Here is a 21399-nt window from a genome sequence, read left to right on the forward strand (position 1 = left end):
GGGATCGTATCATTATGGATTTCGTAACCTGCTTGCCATTAACCTCAGCTCACTTCATGCCAGTGCGTACCGACTACTCCCTTGAGAAATTAGCTGACTTGTATGTTTACGAGATTGTGAGGCTACATGGTGTACCATTGTCGATTGTTTCAGATCGCGGCCCAAGATTCACCTCAAGGTTTTGGAAAAAGTTACAAGAGGCTCTAGGAACCAAGTTAAGTTTCAGTACGGCTTTTCATCCTCAGACTGACGGACAATCAGAAAGAGTAATACAGATCTTAGAGGACATGCTAAGATGCTGCGTCCTTGAATTTCAAGGAAGTTGGGAAAAATACTTACCATTGGTTGAATTCGCCTACAACAACAGCTACCAATCGAGTCTGAAAATGGAACCTTATGAGGCCTTGTACGGGCGAAAGTGTCGAACGCCCTTATATTGGATAGAGCTGAAAGAGTGTCAGATTCACGGGGTTGATTCGGTCAAAGAGGCTGAGGAAAAAGTTAAAGTGATTCAAAAATGCCTAAGAGCCGCTTCGGATAGGCAGAAATCCTAAGCAAATTTGAAGCGAAAGGAGATCAAGTTTGAGGTCGGTGACAAAGTATTCTTGAAAGTTTCCCCTTGGAGGAAAATCCTCAAATTTGGTAGAAAGGGCAAGTTGAGCCCTCGTTTCATAGGACCTTATGAAATTACCGAGAGAGTAGGGCCTGTGGCCTACAGATTAAAATTGCCACCAGAGTTAGAAAAGATTCACGACGTGTTTCACGTGTCTATGTTACACTGATATAGATCTGACCTTTACATATAATTGCGCCTACTAAAGTTGAAATTCTTCTAGATATGACTTATGGTGAAGAACCGATCAAGATCTTAGCTCGAGAGGTTAAACAGTTAAAAAATAAGGACATACCACTTGTGAAAGTTTTGTGGCAAAGACATGGGGTCGAGGAAGCCACATGGAAACTAGGGGAGTCCCTGAGAGAACAGTATCCGAATTTATTCACTGGTAAGATTTTCAAGGACGAAAATCCCTAAAAGGGGAGAAATGTAATAGCCCGATTTAGGGCCTAGTCGGAACAGTTCTCTCAGGACCATAAATCCGAAGTTAGAAAAATTATTTTACTATTTTTATGAAGTTATAGTATGATTTTATTAGTGCATGAAAATTTTGTTAAGTTAATTTTAATGTTTTCTAACCCAATTTCTAAAAAGGACTAAATCGCATAAAAGGAAAAAGTTGTATTTTAGTACCTAAATGAGTTAAATAGCTAAAGAACTTAAATTGAGGGCTTTTAAAGGGCAATTTCACCCTTTTTATTAGTGTTGGCCGGCCATGTGATGGGTTTTAAGGAAATAGTCAAGGTATTAGGTGGATGATGTCAGGATTTGGAAATAAAATAATGCCTAAAAGCCTAGCAATCATTTCTTTCTTCTCCATCTCTTTTCTCCACCGAAAATATCAAAAAAAATGGAGTTTTAAAGGCTGAAAACTTTCAGTAACTTAAAGCCCTCGCAACTAAGTGATCCCCACACCTTTTGTTGATGATTTTTGCATTTTTGAGATCCTTGAAGCATGAGCTTTCAAATGAGGGTGATATCTTGCAAAATGGTCAAGAGTTTAGGGTTTTTCCATGGATGTATTTGTGATGTTTATTGAGTTTTTATGGAAGAATCTGAGTCCTAGTTGTGTCGTTAACAACTTTAGTGAAGGAGTTATCATGGAAAATACTTAAAGGAACTATTTTGCATAAGTTATAAAATAGTTAGTAAGCATGTGAAATAGTGAGAATTTGAAGTTGCTATAAGAGTAAAAATAGTTCAATTAGGCCTAAGATACAAAGAAAATCGATGAAAATCGATTTTTGAGCATAGGGGCAAAATGGTCGTTTTGTCAAAGTTTAGGGGCAAAATGGTCATTTTACCAAAGACGTGAATTTATAATTGCCTAATTGTAATTAGTGACTAAATGATTGTATATTTCTATTATAGATCAAGATTTACCAAATCCGAACCCAGACTGGGGGAAGGCCAAGCAAACCGACTAAACCGAATAGCCAATTTCTTTTTGTAAACCGAGGTAAGTTGTAGGTAAATAATACAACTACACTGTTAATATTTGTATTCATTTCACCATTGTATTGATATTGTATGAGTCGCCAAGTTATGAATTGAGAATGTCTAGCATTAATTGAGATAATAGAAATATCCCGTTTAAACATTAGGATACGAACTGGATATTCGTACCAAGGCATTGGGTGATTTGTGCGCCAGTGTAAGACATGTCTGGGACATGCTTCAGCCACATTATGAGAGCCAGTGTAAGACCATGTCTGGGACATGCATCGGCATTCAGACGAGGGCTAGTGTAAGACATGTCTGGGACATGCGTCAGCCATACTATGATAGCCAGTGTAAGACCATGTCTGGGACATGGCATTGGCACAGAGATGAGTGCCAGTGTAAGACATGTCTGGGACATGCATCAGCTTCAAGAGAGATAGCCAGTGTAAGACGTGTCTGGGACACGCATCGGCTAAGAGTTGTGCTAGAGTAAGACATGTCTAGGACATGCATCAGCACGCGTGTATGAGAGCCAGTGTAAGACCATGTCTGGGGCATGGCATCGGCAATATATCCCATGTTTAAGGTTCATAGAATATCCAGTAGTATTCCAAACGTTTCAATGATGAGAGTTATAGATCTATTTTGATAAAGAAAGAATAATCATGTTGTGAGTGGTACAGGTACCTATATGGTAAGCATGAGTAACGAGCTTATATTAGAGAATGTGACTCGAGTAGATGATAATGAGTAAGTTAAATTATGTTTACCTTTGAGCTATAAGTACGATAACTAATGGTGAGATTGGTGTTGTATATTTATTTATATGAAACTTACTAAGCTTTATACTTACCCTCTTTCCTTTCCCTCTTCATTCAGTGTTATCAAGCTAGCTTAAGGATTCCTTAAAGTTAGAGATATCGATCACACTATTAGCCGCAATACTTGAATAGTTTGATTTATATTTTTGAAAGTAGCATGTGTAGGGCTAGACTAGGATGTTGTATTAAGAGAATTATTCATGTATTTTGGGTTAAGTCAAAGGCCCTTCATTTTGTAATCAAGCCTGGAATAATGGTTATTATTCATTTTGATAAATGTATATAATGTTCTTTCTATGGTTAAATTAGTGCCCATTGTGATAAGATTTATGTATTGAAATGATCTTGTGTAGGTTGTGCAAAATGGGTGACAAAAGGGCTTGGGAAATAGCCTGGATTGTCCACACGGGTAGGACACACGGGTGTGTGTCTATGCCGTGTGTGACACACGGTTCACACCCATTGGCATGTGTTATAGCCGTGCGTCCCTTGCACTTAAATTTTTAAAGTTATTTTAGTACACGGGTAGGCCACACCGACGTGTGTCCATGCCGTGTCATAAAGTCAGTATGCATGCTAGTAGTACACAGGCAAGAGACACAGCCATGTGTCTCGGCTGTGGCCCATGTTAGGGGCAGATTGTTTGTGAAAAGAAAAGTTTTAAATTTTTCGAGATTTCACGGCCAGTTTTGTTTAGTTAGTTGAGTTTAAGTCAGGTAGCACCACGAACCCCATCCTATCGTCCGATACGGGCGAGGGGTGTTACAGGGATTATATAATTTTGGGTGCTAGTCCTGAATGTCATACCGATGGCTGAGGTCTTATATCTGTTGTGCATTCTCCACAGCTTGTGTGAGCAGTATCGTGTACCTAACATTCTGACCCACAGCTTATTTAATCAAGCCTATTTCACAACTGATGCGGTCGTTGAGAGCACCAAAAATAACCTATTCCCTGTAAAATAATAAAAATAGAAAAAGAACAGTAAAGGGGAAGTAGGGTCAAATCCTCAGGGATCGGATTATACAAATGCTTGTTTCTCGAAATCCTGGGAAGAATTGTGCCCAAGAAAACCTGCGTTCCTAGAAAAAATAAAAAAAATAGATTTTAAGAATTGATTTTGGAAGCGAAAATAAAATAAAAACAGATTTTAAAGTTTACTGAAATTATGATTACGAAAATAATAAAAATAATAAAGAGAGTTTTAAGTGAAAAGAAATTCTTATGGGAAAGTTCCAGCCTCCGGTTGTCTCATTCTGCCTTGGGCTCAATCCTTGGCTGTTGGATGATCCTTCTCGACTCGAGTAAGCCAGTTATAGTGGAAGAGGACGCCACGACCACCAGCTCCAAAGATTAGACTTACAATTTTAGGGAACCCGACTCTAGCCAAGAATCTATGCTAGATCAACGCTTCTCAATGGCGAATCCCGCCATTTTGTCTCTTTGGCTCGCCAACCTCTCGACGATAAGTTAACGAACCGACTATGCAATCCTTCCAAAATATACAAAGCGCCGCCTTTGCATATGCTGAAAAGCTTACTTAAGGGCCATGGACGGAGCGTCGGCCGTAGTCTGAGAAACGATGAATACTTGGCGAGAAGGCTAAGTCACGGATTCTAGGCCTCAAGAACCTTTTGGGGAAATATTGACAACTTTTGGCTAGAAGGGTTTTAGTGGCTCATGATAATTGTGGGAAAGAAAATAAATAAAAATATGGAAAAAGAAATTTTATTGAAAAGAAATATGAAAGAACAAAAGACTTTTGGGGAGAGTGTTTATAGAAAAAGATCCTCCTAAATAGAGTCACTTCACCCCCTATTTATAGTGCTAGGGAGATAGTCTAATTGAACTTAAATTCTAAAAAGATAAATACATTTAATTAAAGATAAACAAAGATAATTAAAATAAAATCCTAAATTTGAATAATCCTAATAATTATCTTAATATTAATTATCCTAATAGAATAAAAGAAAATAGAGTCTTCCAAAATAAAATCTCTTCTATTTGCTTTTAAGTCCTTGTGCCTTCCATGTTCGCACTTTTGGCACCATATTTGTCCCACGTTGCATATTGGCCCATTTAATCTCCAAATTGACGCTTTTTCCCTTGAATTTATTTTCACCTCCAATTTAGTCCCTAAAAGATAAAAAGACATAAATAGCTCAAATTAGTAGGCTCAATCTCAAAATAAACACATGATTAATATATAAAAACATGTCATTTTAGAGTATTATCAAATTCCCCCCTACTTAGCCATGCTTGCCCTCAAGTATGGTTCCTATCGACTGTGAAAGCTAGATTCTGCCATAAAAGAAATACCACTCCAAAGTTTCATAAAAATTAGTTAAAAACGCATATGAAAAATAAAGAGACCTCTAAGCTTGCTTTAAGTAAAACAGAAAAAGTATTCCAATTATTTCACACAAAAATTAAGATCGACTTGAGTTATACCATTTAGGTAAATTACCAAACCTACTAAGACACCTTAATTATTTCCTCCTTTAGTCCCCGAAGTGCAACTTTATTAGTACTTATTTTTTCTTCTTTTTTTTTTTTTTTCTTTTTTTATTTTTTAAATTTTATTATTATTTATTTACTTAGGAATATATTAAACCTTTTGACGAGAAGAGAGATGACAACCCAAGCACCCCACCCGGTTACTCATCAACATACTCCTAAAATTATTTATTTCGGTTAGCGGAGTTTTACCCAACACGTCACACAACCTTTTGACGCGAAGTAGAATGACAACCCAAGCACCCTACCCCGATTACTCAGTCAGTCACGATTTGAGCCATCCTCATAACCTCGGCTGGCGGAGTTTTACTTGTCACGTCACACAACCTTTTGACGCGAAGTAGAATGACAACCCAAGCACCCTACCCCGGTTACTCAATCAGTCACGATCTAAGCTATAATCATAACCATGGAAAACATTTATTAAAAATTAAACGATATTTAAAATTCTTGAGAACTCAGGAAAGAAAAAAATTTAAGTGTCAAAAATAAGTTTTAATAATCACCTAATAGCCATGAACATTAATTAAGCATGCAATCATTTTAAGTGTTCACTTTATATTAAACTTGATCAATTTTATGAAAAGCAAGATAGAATTAACCCTATTAATCACAATTATTTTTAGCCTAATAAAAATAAAATAGTGGAGATGGAATCAATTATGGGAAAAATCATAACTTCCTTAGAAGGTAAGAATCATGCATGAAAGTCAAACAGTAGGCAATTCCTGGTAAAATCTTAGGCATGAAAAGCAGCAGGATATTCTTAAAATAAATAGGCAGAAAAGAGCACAAAACAACAGCAACAACAATGTGACAGCAAAAATAGCAGATAATAACAACGAAGAATGCCTCCCCCCACTTAAAACACATAGTCCTCGATGTGAAAGTAAAAGGAAAACAAATAGGTGGAGAAAAAAAAAGTTTAGAAAAACTCCCCATGTAGTTACTGGTCGGAGGCGCTACAGTGTAGAAAAAGATGGCGAAACGGCAAGAGGTGGAGACGGGATGGGTGACATGGCAACGGTGGTTCAGCTTCGGGTTCTCACCATGGTGGCTAAGAAATCGGCGGTGGGTGGTGGAGGAGAAAGGAGTCGGCGGTTATGGAGAAATTTGGGGAAAAAAATGTAAGGTTTAGGGTTTTATTTGCTGAAAAGGGTGTTTGGCTGCAGGTTTTGGGGATTCTAAGGCTGAAATAGGATTGTTTGGCTGCAGAGATATGACATTCAGGCTGGAATAGAACTGTTTGGCAGGCAGGATATGGCATTTTAAATGGAATAGAACTGTTTGGTACCATGGATAGGGTTGTTTTGGTGCACACTTTCATCTTTTTTTTTTCTTCGTATTTTCACTCCATTTCACCTAGATGGAAGAAGAGAAATTTATTAATATTTAACTAAAATAAAATAAAATAAAATAATAAATAATAAAAGAAAATAAAGGAAAATAATAAATAAAAATAAAAATAAAAATAAAGATTGGGTTGCCTCCCAACAAGCGCTTGTTTAACGTCGCTAGCTTGACGCCTCAACTAGTATTGGGGCTATTCCAGCTGAATTCTTTTGTTCTTATGAGCTTGGAAATTCTCATTTTTTAACACGTCCACCATATTTGGGTTTAATTATCCTTGCGCCTCTTTCTTTGGTTCCGTATTTTCCTCCAAGGGGCTGATCCCTTTTAAGTTGGCAATGGTCTCATCATTCTCCAAAAATGTGCATTTGAGATGTTTAGGAAGTGGATTTAATTTCAGATTTGGTGCCTACACAATAGGAGGTAGAAGTTTAGTATTCATTAGAGCCAATAATTTATTAACAGATTCAAAATCATCAAACATCATTTTTGGTTTATCTCCATAAGATGACTCAAAAGTTTTTTCTACTGATGAGTCAATTATGTCGACACGGTTTACGTCCAAGACTTCACTTGGGTGACTAATAGTGCCATAAACGTTAAACTTCACGATCTCCCCGTCAAACTCCATCGTGAGGGTTCCGCTTCGTACATCAATCTTAGTATTTGCAGTACTAAGGAAAGGTCGCCCCAACAAGATGTCTGAAGACCCAGGAGTGTTATCCTCCTCCATTTTTATCATATAAAAATCTGCAGGGAAGATAAGCCCATTGACTTTGACTAATACGTCCTCGAGGACCCCTTCGGGATGCACAATAGACCTGTCTGCCAACTGAATGGTAACACCTGTCTTTGTCAAAAAACCCACATTAAGTGATTCATAAATAGAATAAGGCATTACATTTATGGAGGCCCCTAGATCACACATAGCCTTCTTAATTCCCAAATGGCCAATTTTGCATGGAATAGCGAACATACCCCTATCTTTGCATTTAACCGGCATTTTCTGCTGTAGAACTGCAGAAACATTCTCACCAACACTTACTTTTTCATTACCTGTTAGTTTTCGTTTGTTGGTGCAAAGTTCTTTGAGGAACTTGGCATCTGCTGAATCGTCTAATGGCATCTAACAGTGGTAAGTTGATCTCAACATTCCTGAATGTTTCGAGGATCTCCTTGTCTTCCTTACTTTTTCGACACTGATTTAATCGTTCTAGGAATGGAGGTTGGATTTTTGGCAGTGGGGGTTTCGCTCGGATCTGTTCGTCATTTTCTGGAGTTTCCTGGGCTATTTTTTGACCAAGATTCTTGCCAGGAATTGGTTCTAGCACCTTTCCACTTCGCAACGTTACTGCATTCGCATTCTGCCTCGGGTTTGGTTCGGTTTGTGATGGCAGTTTCCCTTGAGAGTTTAATTTCTCAATTGATGTGATCAACTCCCTTATAGATGCTTGGTTTTACGCTAAAACCCTTCATTTCTCTTTGGAAATTGAGAGTTTCTTGTTGAAAATCAAGGACATTAGTTGCTAATTTATTGACCAAAGTTTCTAAAGAATTACACGAATCTTTGCATTGTTGTGGGGCTCGATTTTGGTATGGTGGTTATATCGTGGATTAGCCCCATAACTAAAATTAGGGTGGTCCCTCCATCCCGGGTTGTAGGTATTGGCGTAAGGGTCGATCGTCTTTGTGGTGGCCGGAAAATTTCCCACAAAGATCTAAATGGGCCATAGAATCATCACACGACTAGAGACGCATCGATCGTATGTTGGTGTAGCACATATTCCACATACTCGGGTTGGTTTCGATTTTTACGTAACAAGGAATTCACAATATTAGTAAGTCTATCAAGTCTATCTTCAATGGTAGAATTACTTAGTGGTGAACCCTTCTAGGGGTTCAGATTGGCTCGAAATTGCTGGGAATTTCTGACCATTGTGGAGATTAAGTCCTTACTTGTTGTGGAGTCATGTTGACTAACGCTCTTCCACTCGCGGCATCTACCATATTCATCTCCATGGGTTTCAAGCCTTCATAAAAGTACTGGAGCAAAGACTATTCCGTTATACCGTGTTGTGGGCAACTTGCACACAACTTCTTAAATCGCTCCCAATAGTCGTATAGAGTCTCTGCGTCTTTTTGCTTATGCCCACGATTTCTCTTCTTAACTCAGCCGCTCGTGATGCGAGGAAAAACACATTAAGGAATAAACGAGATAGATCATCCCAAGTTGTAATGGATCCGGAGGTAAATAAAATAACCATTCCCGGTTGAATCGCTAGGGAAAAAGGAAAGCGCAATTTAATTTGATCCTCGTTACCCCGAGGTTTCATACTCAAACAAACCATATGGAATTCTTTTAAATGCTTGTGGGGTTTTCATTTTGTAACCCACGGAAAGTTAGCGAGAGTGAATCAAGCGACTTTAATTCAAAATCGGTATCCATAGTAGGATCGTGATGCATAGTGGCGGTTGTTTGTCGGGCGCTTGACGATTCTCGAATTGTCTGAGCCATAGGTTGAGGTGCTAAATTAGGGTTTTCGTCAACCCTAGTGTTCAGCACTTCTTCAGGGGAATCAACTTCTTCTTCTTTACTTTCTAACGTTTGAGTAGGGTTTTCGTTAACCCTAGACTCTAGTTCGTCGTCGATTCTAATTTCTGGCGGTGGATTGCTTTGAGTTCCAACCACCACTGACTACTTTTTCCTTAGTTTTGTTTCCTTTCGATTAGCTTTCGTAGTCTTTTCGATTTCTGAGTCGAACGCAAGAGTACCTGGAGCAGATCTGGTCATAGAAAACAAAGAAAAACAAGATTAGTATGTTCTTGTCCCCCGACATGGCGCCAAAATTTGATGCGGTCATTGAGAGCACCAAAAATAACCTATTCCACAGTAAAATAATAAAATAGAAAAAGAACAGTAAAGGGAAGTAGGGTTGAATCCTCGGGGACCGGATTATCTGAATGCTTGTTTCTCGAAATCAAGCGAATTGTGCCCAAGAAAACTGCGTTCTGGAAAAATAAAAAAATAGATTTTAAGAATTGATTTTGGAAGCGAAAATAAAATAAAAACAGATTTTAAAGTTTCTTGAAATTATGATTACGAAAATAATAAAAATAATAAAGAGAGTTTTAAGTGAAAAGAAATTCTTATGGGAAAGTTCCAGCCTCCGGTTGTCTCATTCCGACTTGGGCTCAATCCTTGGCTTTTGGATGATCCTTCTCAACTCGAGTAAGCCATTTATAGTGGAAGAGGACGCCTACGACCACCAGCTCCAAAGATTAGACTTACGTTTTTTAGGGAACCTGACTCTAGCCAGTAATCTATGCTAGATCAACGCTTCTCAATGGCGAATCCCACGCTATTTTGTCTCTTTGGCTCGCCAACCTTTGACGCAGTAAGTTAATGAACCGACTATGCAATCCTTCCAAAACATACAAAGCGGTCGCCTTTGCATATCTTTGAAAAGCTTACTTCTTAAGGGCCATGGACTGAGCGTCACCGTAGTCTGAGAAACGATGAATACTTGGCGAGAAGGCTAAGTACGGATTCTAGGCCTCAAGAACCTTTTTGGGAAATATTGACAACTTTTGGCTAGAAGGGTTTTAGTGGCTCATGATAATTGTGGGAAAGAAAATAAATAAAAATATGGAAAAGAAATTTTATTGAAAAGAAATATGAAAGAACAAAAGACTTTTGGGAGAGTGTTTATAGAAAAGATCCTCCTAAATAGAGTCACTTCACCCCTATTTATAGTGCTAGGGAGATAGTCTAATTGAACTTAAATTCTAAAAGATAAATACATTTAATTAAAGATAAACAAAGATAATTAAAATAAAATCCTAAATTTGAATAATCCTAATAATTATCTTAATATTAATTATCCTAATAGAATAAAAGAAAATAGAGTCTTCCAAAATAAAATCTCTTCTATTTGCTTTTAAGTCCTTGTGCATTCCATGTTCTCACTTTTGGCACCATATTTGTCCCACGTTGCATATTGGCCCATTTAATCTCCAAATTGACACTTTTTCTCTTGAATGTACTTTTCACCTCCAATTTAGTCCCTAAAAGATAAAAAGACATAAATAGCTCAAATTAGTAGGCTCAAGCTTAAAATAAACACATGATTAATATATAAAAACATGTCATTTTAGAGTATTATCAACAACTTATGTGAGCACTATTGGAAAGGAAAGGTTATGGTTACATAAAAAGACACACTATGTGTGAGCATTCCTGACTATCCATGAAATTCTAGATGGTTCAACGGGTAAGTAAAGGCTAATGGAAAGGCATGAATAAAAAATAATTGTTGTTAATAATCTTATGAAATGGTAAATTTGGTACTTGCATATGGATGAAAAATATTACTAATCACATGTGGGAAAGGTGAAATGATGCAATCTTTTTCATGATATATGACATGTTTCTTTTATGTTATATGTTTAAGTTCTTTACTAATGATGTGGAGTGTTGTGAATAGGAAAATCAAGTACCTATATGATTTAATGAGCATGATTGAATGATTAATGTTGAGGAACGGTAAGTTTAAGTTTCTCTTATACAAGCTTACTAAGCACTCGTTGCTTACGTCATTGTTTTCCTCTGTTCTGTAGATCATCGGAAGCTCGATCGATTGGAACCTTGTTGGAGTCCTATCACACTATCCAGCAATCTCTTTGGTAGTTTTTGGTTATTTTGGCTATGATTATAAATGGAATGTATAGGGCTTTTATATAATGAAAATATTGTGTATGCTTTTTGGTTTTCATAATGTGTATATGTCTTTTTGGGTACATAGTTGTTTGGACTTATAATGCTTGGCAAGTATGTATCTTTTGGTCACTTTTAAGTATAAGGTAAAAATATGATTTGAACTATGTTTATATGAGATGATAAGAGATGAATTGTAAGTGTGTAAAATAGGTTTTGAGAATATAAAACCATGTTATTTAGTTGAATTGTTTAAATGTGTATATTGTGGTACCAATGAGGGTACATTGGTTGATTGATAAAAATAAGTTGTATATGTGCAATTTTGACATGTTTTGGTCTTGTTTAGATGTGTATTGAATAGGTCTAAAGGTTGGCAAATGGTATGCTTGTGGCTCAAGCAAACATTTTTGGTAAAATTGAATTTGAAGGCAAATTTTGGAGCACACAGGTTGAGACATGGGCTATCACACGGCCATGTGTGACACAAAACCATGTGTCTTATTTATTTTCATTGCACCTTGGTCCACACAAATATAGTGAGTTACACAGTCATGTGACCCTGAGCTACACGGTCACAGTGAGATACACAGTCTGTTCACAAGGCCGTATGACCACATATTACCCGGGCACAGTTAGTTACACGGTCAACATGCACGGGCGTGTGAAGTAGTCACACGAGCGTGTGAAGTAACCACACAACCGTGTGACCCTTATTTTCAAATTTTCTAAATTTTTTTGTTTTATTTCAAAATGATCCCATGATGTTTTTAAATTGTATTTAGGGCCTCAAAAGCTCGATTTAAGGACCAAATATGTATGTTTTCTATGAATGGAATGAAATATTGGAATTTACACGTAAGTTGAATTATTTGTTCTATTTTAATTTTAAACATTATGTTTTGTACAATAACATTTCGTAACCTTAATTCAATGACGGAAACAAGTTAAGAATGTTACATAAAATTAAACAATTTTTATGTAATCGAATAAAATAATGGGACCAAAATTGAAATTTAACTATTTATACTTATAATGAAGGGAAAAAGGGGAAAAAAATAACATTGGATAGGTGTAAAAGGAAACTCCTAGGGCATTCCTTTTATATATGTTATATTACATCCATATAAAATTTAAGTTTAATTTTTTTTTTTAAATGGAAACTAGCTGACATTAAAAAAATATCAGGGGAAACAAACAAAACATGTCTCATACACTGTAACTTCGGGACTCAACAAACCATATTGAAAAGTGCAGACCAAATTAAATGCAAAAACAAAGAAAACAAGAAAATGAAAGAAAGAGCAGCAAAAGAAACCCAATCGTCAGAACCATTTTCCCTCAAAAAACTTAAACAGAACCAGCTAAAGCTCTCCAATCTCTAGGAAAACAGAAATGCATGAAGCCATCAACAAAACCCAGAAGAGAGCGGAGCTTCAATTTATTCATCGGAGTAAAGAATCAAAATTCCCGACGAACTAAAGCCAAAGAAACCTAATGCAGAAAGGAGCAGTTCGCCATGTCTATCTTTGCGACTCGCTCAACTATCTTCGGGGCTTCCTCGATCCAGAATCGACCCTCAGGATCTTGGCGCCCCTCCTTGGCCAAGGTATGAACGCATTATTTCCTTCTGTTTTAACATGAGGGAAAGTAATTTGCTCAAAAAAAACCCAACCTTTGTTTGATATCTGCTAAGATCAGGCTAAGAACTGATCTATCATTTGTATTTGCATGGAATTTCTTTATAATCGTCAATGAGTCTCCCTCAATCTGGACGCGACGAAAGCCAATATCCTGTGCAAATCAAATCGCCTGCTCGTATGTCCGGGCTTCTACAACAAAGGCATCGGCAATATTAATATGAGGGTAAGTACAAGCCCCCATAACTAGCCCTCTTTCATTTCTTGCAATAATGCCTGAGATGGATGTTTTCTCCTGTAAATTAAAAGATGAGTCAAAGTTAACTGTTATAAAATCCAAATCTAGTGGTCTCCAGTGAATTTGCGTAGAGGAGCATCTAGGGTATCCCACTATTTCAAGGGCTTCAATTTTAGCCAAGTAACCTAAAACGAGCACCACCAAATCACTCAACGTTTGACTTGTACACTCGTGAATTAATTTATTTCGTGCAAACCAAATAGACCAAACAGATAGAGTCACCAGCTTTCTATTTCTGTCGTCTGTTGTTTGGAAAACCTCTACTGGCCAATATTTGTAATCTAGATGTTTCGACATAAAGCGCACAGTGAATCGCAAAGAAGTCAAAAACTGGCTTGTTACTGGGCAAAAACGCAGTAGGTGGTCAACAGATTGTAAATCTGTGTGACACAACAGACAAAGAATAGGAGTAGAAATATGTCGTTTGTTTAAGTTAGCATACGTAGGCATTAAAATTGTTGTAGAATTTCCACATTGTAATTTTAATCTTCGCTAGAAGTTGTAATGCCCATAAATCCGAGAGAAGTTCTTTGCGGAGGTAGTCATAGGAGTAGACGAATCTTTTTGTAATTCTGAATTTCCTTGTATAAGTACCTTGTAACCACTCTTCACAGTATACGCCCCCGATCCGTCCAGCCTCCAAATCCTAGAACTCAGGGGCGAAGCTAGAAAAGAATTTTTGGAGGGGCCGAAGGAAATTTTAATTTTTTATAGTCTATATATTTATAATTTTTAAAGGATTAAATTGAATTTTTATAATTTTAGGGGGGGCCAAAGTACAATTTTACTTTTACTAATTTAAAATTTTAAAAAAATCTAAAGGGCCTAAATGAAAATTTTCCATTTTAGGGGGGGCCGGGGCCCATGCCTACCCCCCCTGGTTTCGCCCCTGCTAGAACTAGGTAGTTTTGTCCTGGCCAGGGTTATAGACAAAATGGCTTGCATTGATCCTCAACTTCTATTTCACAAATGGTTGTGTCATTCCAGGTACCCCATTCATGGTTAATTAGTTTAGACACCCTCGTGTACTTTATATTAATTTTTTGATATCGAATTCGACTATATCCAAGTCTTTGAATCCAAGGATCATTCCAAACATTCACAGACTCTCCATCACCAATGCACCAGCCCATGCCTTTCTCCAACAAACCTCGAGCACTCATTATGCCTCTTCAGGTAAGAGAAGGGTAAGAACCTAATCTCGTAGATAAGAAATCATATACGGAAAACAACATGCCAAATGTGCCAACACTATTTAGTTAATAAAGAAATATTAAACAATGCTAAATCATGAAAACCTAAGCCCCCAACGGACTTAGGCAGGCATAAATACCTCCAAGAACTCTAATGAATGCCTTTTAACGATTTAGAAGCTCTTCACTAGAAATTATCAAGTACGTTTTCTAATTTAAAACACAGTTTTCGAAAAAAGAAAACATCGCATCGCATATACAAGTAGAGCTTGCAAAACTAACTTTATCAAAGTTTATTTCCTACCCATAAATAAGAGCCACAAATTCCAACTCTCCACTCTACTATGAATTTTATCCACTTAATGCGCAAAAGTCCATTTTTATTTCCTCCCCACCATCATAGGCAAGCTGAGATATTTTTTAGGATTCAAAGACACCCAAACCCTTAATGTACTACTTACAGTGTTTCTGTCACTTTCATACTCATTTGTTCATACTCATTTGCCTCGAAATATATCTAAGACTTATCATAGTTAATCGTTTGACCAAAAGCTTTCTCATATTCTGATATCACTCTATGGACATTCTTCGCTTGTTCCTTTATAGCTTCCCTAAAAATGATGCTATTGTCTGCAAAAAATAAATGATTAATGGTCACACGCCCTCTCCCTACACAAACCCCTCGTATTAAATTTTCTTTTTGAGCAACGACCAGGATCATTGATAACCCTTCAACACATAGCAGAAACAGAAAAGGACTGAGTGGATCTCCCTGGCTTAAACTCATTGACAGAACAAAACTGTCACTACAGCCTCCATTGATTCCCATTGTGTACGTGACAAAAGCTACACATCTTATCATCAACGTCACCTAATCTGCATGAAATCCCAACCTTAGCATCATCACGACCTTGCACATGTTGAGTTTTAGAGCAAAATTACCTTTCTTACCCCATTTCTTTCTTTTCAAAATGTAAAGAATCTCATAAGCGACCAAGATATTATCAAAAAATTGCCTACTCTATATAAAAGCCCCTCGTGGCTCATAACACAGAAATTTAGGAAATCACTCATTCAGTTTACAATGACCTTAGCAATAATTTTGTATATAATAGTACAGAGGCTAATAGGTCTAAATTGCATAATAGTGCGTGGTTTACTAACCTTGGGAATCAAAATGATATGTGTGGCATTAATATCCTCAACTACAACATCACCTCGAAGCACATTAAGACAATAAGAAGTAACCTCTAGTCATAAGATGTACTAATATCTTTGAAAAACAAAGATGGAAATCTGTCAATCCCGAGAGCCTTTAATGGCCCCATAGTCTTGACTGCATTCCAGACCTCCTCTTTAGAAAATGGTTGTAACAGTTGTTCATGCATTTCATCTGATATCCTACATTATACATTTTTCAAATATACGTAAAGTCTCTCCCTCTTCGGATGTCGTGAATAGCTTATTGAAATACCCCAGATACTATTTTTAGAACACCATCATGATCAGATAGCCATCTTCCATTTTCATTCTCAAGCCCTTTAATTATTTTTTATTTTTTTCCTCCCTATGTCCACTTTGTGAAAGAAAGTAGTATTGCGATCTCCATGAGAGAGCCAATTGGTTCGAGCCCTTTGTTCCCAAAATATTTTCTCCTTGTCTGTCTTTAGATTCAAGCTTAACTGGATTTCGGTAAAATTTAGCAAGATTATTATTAGTCGGTTCTACCTTATGTAGTTCCTTCATTCTATCAACTAGCTTTGGCTTATGTGCTTTTCGATTTCTCTTTATTATTGAATTCCAAACAATTAGTTGTTTGCCCAACCTTCAAGTTTTGTAGGTAGTTTCTCCGAAATAGACTCCCAATAATTCCTAATTACTTTCTCGTTGTCATCTTCTAAGCACCAATTCACATTAAATCAAAACTGCCTTTTATTATTCCCATGATGTGAATGATTCTGTCCCCTTGTATTTACCAAAAAAGGACAATGATCAGAAATTGAGTGACATAAGTAAGCTACAGAAAATGCAGAGAACTGTTCCCACCATGCCTAATTAGCAACCTTTGCTCGGTCTCACATATATTTGTTTCTGCAAATATGCCTCTTTTCCAAGTATACCACCTTTCAAAAAAACCAGGTCATTAAGATTCCAATCGGATAATGCCAAAAGAATAGCTAACATATTTTTCTCTACCCGTATACGATCTCCATTTTTCTCGAAAGAAAAAGCAATTTCGTTGAAATCACCAACAATCAACCAAGGGAGACTTTGATCACTACCCAACTGATAGAGCAAATCCCAAGAATATCCTTTCAATCATTCATCTAGATTTCCATAGAACTCGATAAATTGCCAGCTCAACTCATCCTATTCTTCTTGGATTTCAATGTCGATATGGTGATGTGAAAAACTTCAAAGAATGACCATATCATGTTACTTCCACCCTAGACATAACCTACATTTCGAACCCTCAACACCTACTTCATACTATTATGAAATCCACATTTTCGTCAAACACCTTTCATTTTCCTCGCACTTATTTTTGTTTCCATCAAAAACAAAATCTAGGGACGAACTTCTCTCAGGTGATTCCTAAGATGGTGAATTGCCCGTGGATTTCCCAGTCCACGAACGTTCTAGCTGAAAATTTTCATAATGCCCGACTGTCGTGCCTAGTAGAGCCAATGATAAATCATGTTGTCCATGTGACACAATTGAATCTCCTAAAATCACAGAAATGCTAACCAAAGTCCCTTGATGCTTTTTTACGTCATCAATATGAGTGGGACTACTTTCTCCATTAGACTCCAAATCCATGAGCCCAGTAATAGTATCTCCGGGATCGCTTGGCCCCATTCCATCTTTAGGACCCACATTAATTATAGACAACATCCCCACATTAGTGGCAACAAATCCCTGATTAGAATAAGAACCCATATAACATAAGAAATCCCTTGAATTATGCATGGTCAAACCTCTTTCCTTTTTTGGAATCTGGCTACTCGTTCTATCCGGCTACTACAATCATCTGTTAGTCTTCGTCAACCCTCCCCTTGTTGATGTTCTTAGTGTGATATCCCAGTCGAAAACAATCTTATTTGAGTCTACACAAACTTTTATCGGACAAAAACTTTCCCCATGGTCAAGCTTTCCACAAATGAAACAAAATAGACTCAGTTTTTCATTCTTAAACATGGCATAGTACATTTTATCCCCCAATTGAACCTTTTTTTTTTCCATTTAAGGGCTAATCTCACATCCAACCGTGCCCTTATTCGCATATACTAGTGTGTCCCTAAAGATGGGATCTTGGTATCATACCCGAGAAAGTCGCCCAAGAAAGATCCAAATCACCTTGCCATTGTTTCTGCCTTCAGACCCGATGGCAAATTATGCATTTGTATCCAAAACACAACATGGTTGAGATTGATTGTTAAGGGATCATCATTTAGTCGTATTTTGTGAAGCAGAAGAAGATTATTATTTAAAAAAACCACGACAATCCATCTAACACCCTTTTCATATCAACTGCATAAAAAAATTTAGACGGATATCGTTTTTCACCCAAATCTGTAATGGCAATTCTTCCAATTGGGTGCCAGAGGTCGACCATTGTGTTTCAAGAAGATGGAAAGTGGACAACAATGTCCATTAGGCAAGTTCCAACGAGATGGAATTGAAGATCATGATCAGACGCCTTAGGATCCTCCTAGAAGGCAACTTCTTCCTCATTAACGAGACAAAGATCCGCCATCTCGTCCTCCATTGGACCCTAAAAAACTACACAAAATCGAACTAAAACCGCAAAAAAATTGAAAAGAAACAAGCATGTCAACGAGGACGGATGAAAACCCATGCTAGAGAATGGCAGACAAAATTTAAATTTAATTTCAACATATAAATATATATAATAAAATTTAAAACATAATATAATAAAATTAACTATGTAATCGTTCTATTTTAATTTTTCTACCGCATAAATATATTCTCAATTAGGTATTTTAAAGATTATGATATTTATATAAATGTTTAATTTTACTTACTTATTTTAAAATTGTAATTATAAAATTTAAAATTATATTTTATTATTAAATTTTATATTATATACCATTTATTATTTGATGCATAACATTTTTCACTTGTACTAAAAATTATTTAGGTTCTATCAAAAGAAAATTATTTATGTTAAAATGTGCTATATGTCCATGTACACTTCACAAATTTGGAATTTAGTCCCTATACTTTTATTTATAAGAATTTAGCTCTTCTACTTTTATATTTCAAAATTCAAGTCCAATTATTAACACTGTTAATTCTTTTGTTAAATTTATTAGTATGACATTTTGAAATAAATTAAAACACTTGGTAGTAATGTAATTTAAAAAAATAACGTTGCATTGAATTTGTATTTTACAAAATAATCTTAACAAAGATTAATAGTTAAAGTTGAATTTTGAAATCTAAGAAGTAGAGAACTAAATTTCTAGAAATAAAATTATAGAGACGAAATTCTAAATTTACAAAATATACATGAACTTATGGCATATTTTAACCAATTATTTATTACTACTTTTGCATTTATGTTATTAATTGATTATAAAATTTTATTATTTAATACTATAATATACATAATTTAATAATTAAATATATGTTGATTGAGTTTTAATTGATTGACATTGGTATTGTTGTCGTCAGGGATGTAGGTTCAAGATTGGGGAGGGTTATGAATAGCTCTAAACATTGTATCTAAAAGAGTAGATACAATAATATTAATGTTAAAAATAATTATCACTTAAATTAATAAAATCTAAAGTATTCCGCTTAGTATATTATAGAAAATATGGTACATAATTAAAATTTATTCCGATGCAATCAAACGTGTATTATTATAACATCTTTTCTACATTTTTGTTAGCTACTATTAACATTACTTTATTTATAAATTGTTTTAATATTATATTTATGGGATAATGACAATATTTATCCCTGTACTTTAATAAAAAATTGTCAATGTGATACTTGTACTTTTAAAATTTTGATTTTAGTAATCGTACTTTTTTCTATCTAACACTTTGGAACTCCGATGTTAATTCCTAACAAAAGTTGACATGTGGACCAATCACGGGCTACTACTTGGCATCGTGTCTAGAAAAGAAAATTCAACTAGTCAAAGCTAAGGACTTAAAAATAATTACATCAACAATTACTTTAAAGTGAAAAAATTAAATATTTAAAAATTTTTAAATTAATTTTTAATTGATGATTAGTTAATGCAAGTAAACGATCAGTCAACATTAATTAACGATAGTCAAAGTCAATGGTAAATTTCTAAATTTTTAAGTTATTTTTATTTTTAAATATTTTGGAGAATTTAAATATATTTCTAATTTCAATACATATGGGAAGCACATGATACATTTTAATTGGTTGAAATAATAATGTGAAATGTTGAATTGGATCACACGTCAGTCGGTTTTTTAATGTCATTAGACTAAAACAGTTAACAGATTGTAACTTTAGATAACATTTTAAATAAAAACAAAAGTTTAGATATTAAAATTTAAAAGTAATATAGTTTAGAGGGAAACCATGTTTTAAGCTTTTTTTATATTTATCCTATGTTTAGTGTAATCAAATAATTTATTACCTTTCATATAAATAAAGTTAGTATAACAAAAACTTAAATATTAATATCAATAGGAATTAAATATATAATATTTCGCTATTTTATTTTTATTTGTATTCGTATTTTATGTGATTATTTAAAATATGAATATTATAATATTTAATAATAAAAGTATATTAATTAATTTGATGTATTTTTAATCAAGTATTATAAATCTATAAAAATATTTTTTAGTCAATTAATTAATAAGTTATATTTTATATAATCATTCCTTTATACATTTGTCTACTATAATTTTATTTATAAATTATTAAACGTTGAAAATTTTCTTCTATTAAATTTTATAAAAAATCAAATTAAAAGTTTAAAAGTTTGGAATTTAATATCTAAGTTTTACGTTAACAGAGTATATTTTAATGTAATTATTTTTACATAGTTAAATGGATAAAAGTTATTAATTTGAAATTACAATAAATATATTAAAGTTTTATATTTAAATTTTATTAATTTAAAGTAAATTATATTATCTCTACTCTTTTTAAGTCTACATGGAGAGTATCTTGATTGTAAAAAACCACGTTCTTTAATATTAATTAATTTAAATTTAAAAATAATAATTAAATTACATAGATAACATAATTTTATTAACTTTAAAAATTATATATTTAAGTTGCTCACTTTTAATAATTAATTTGATGTTGACATCTACATATACATAGAAGATTGTTAAGGAAAATCGACTCCTCTAAGAGTAGTCTTTGAAGTGTCGTTATTTAGACAGTTGATTTAGACCACAACAATCGAATGTATTGTCCTCGTGTTGAGGTTTTGCTTCTAACCTTCGCGGAGAACCATGTATGGTTCACGAAGGGGGATGCCTCGTTTGTTAGAGATAGATATCTGTAATACTTGAAATAGGTGTTAGTATTAGGTGTGTGAATTGCAAGTATCTATCTCCACCGACAGAGGTGCCCCCTTCGTGAATTGTATATAGCTTTCCACAGAGACTGAGGACAAAACCTTGACATGGAACAATACCTTTGATTGTTGAGGTTTAGGTCAGCTTTTGAAGACTACTCTAAGAGAAGCCAGTTCTACCTCAACAATGATTGATATATATATACATAAGGAAAACTACACGATTGTTTTATGATGGAAGAGAGATTAGTGCTCTATGA

General features: G+C 35.1%; 1 long non-coding RNA gene across 1 annotated transcript; it reads left to right on the forward strand.

Annotated features, from left to right (window-relative positions):
* The first annotated feature begins 12602 nt into the window (after positions 1-12602).
* LOC128286718 (uncharacterized) lies at positions 12603-14334 on the forward strand. Its single transcript, XR_008277355.1, has 2 exons — positions 12603-13070; positions 13221-14334. It is a non-coding gene; the product is annotated as an uncharacterized LOC128286718 (long non-coding RNA).
* Positions 14335-21399: the final 7065 nt, after the last annotated feature.

The sequence above is a fragment of the Gossypium arboreum genome, chromosome 13, assembly GCF_025698485.1.
Source record: "Gossypium arboreum isolate Shixiya-1 chromosome 13, ASM2569848v2, whole genome shotgun sequence".
Lineage (NCBI taxonomy): Eukaryota > Viridiplantae > Streptophyta > Magnoliopsida > Malvales > Malvaceae > Gossypium > Gossypium arboreum.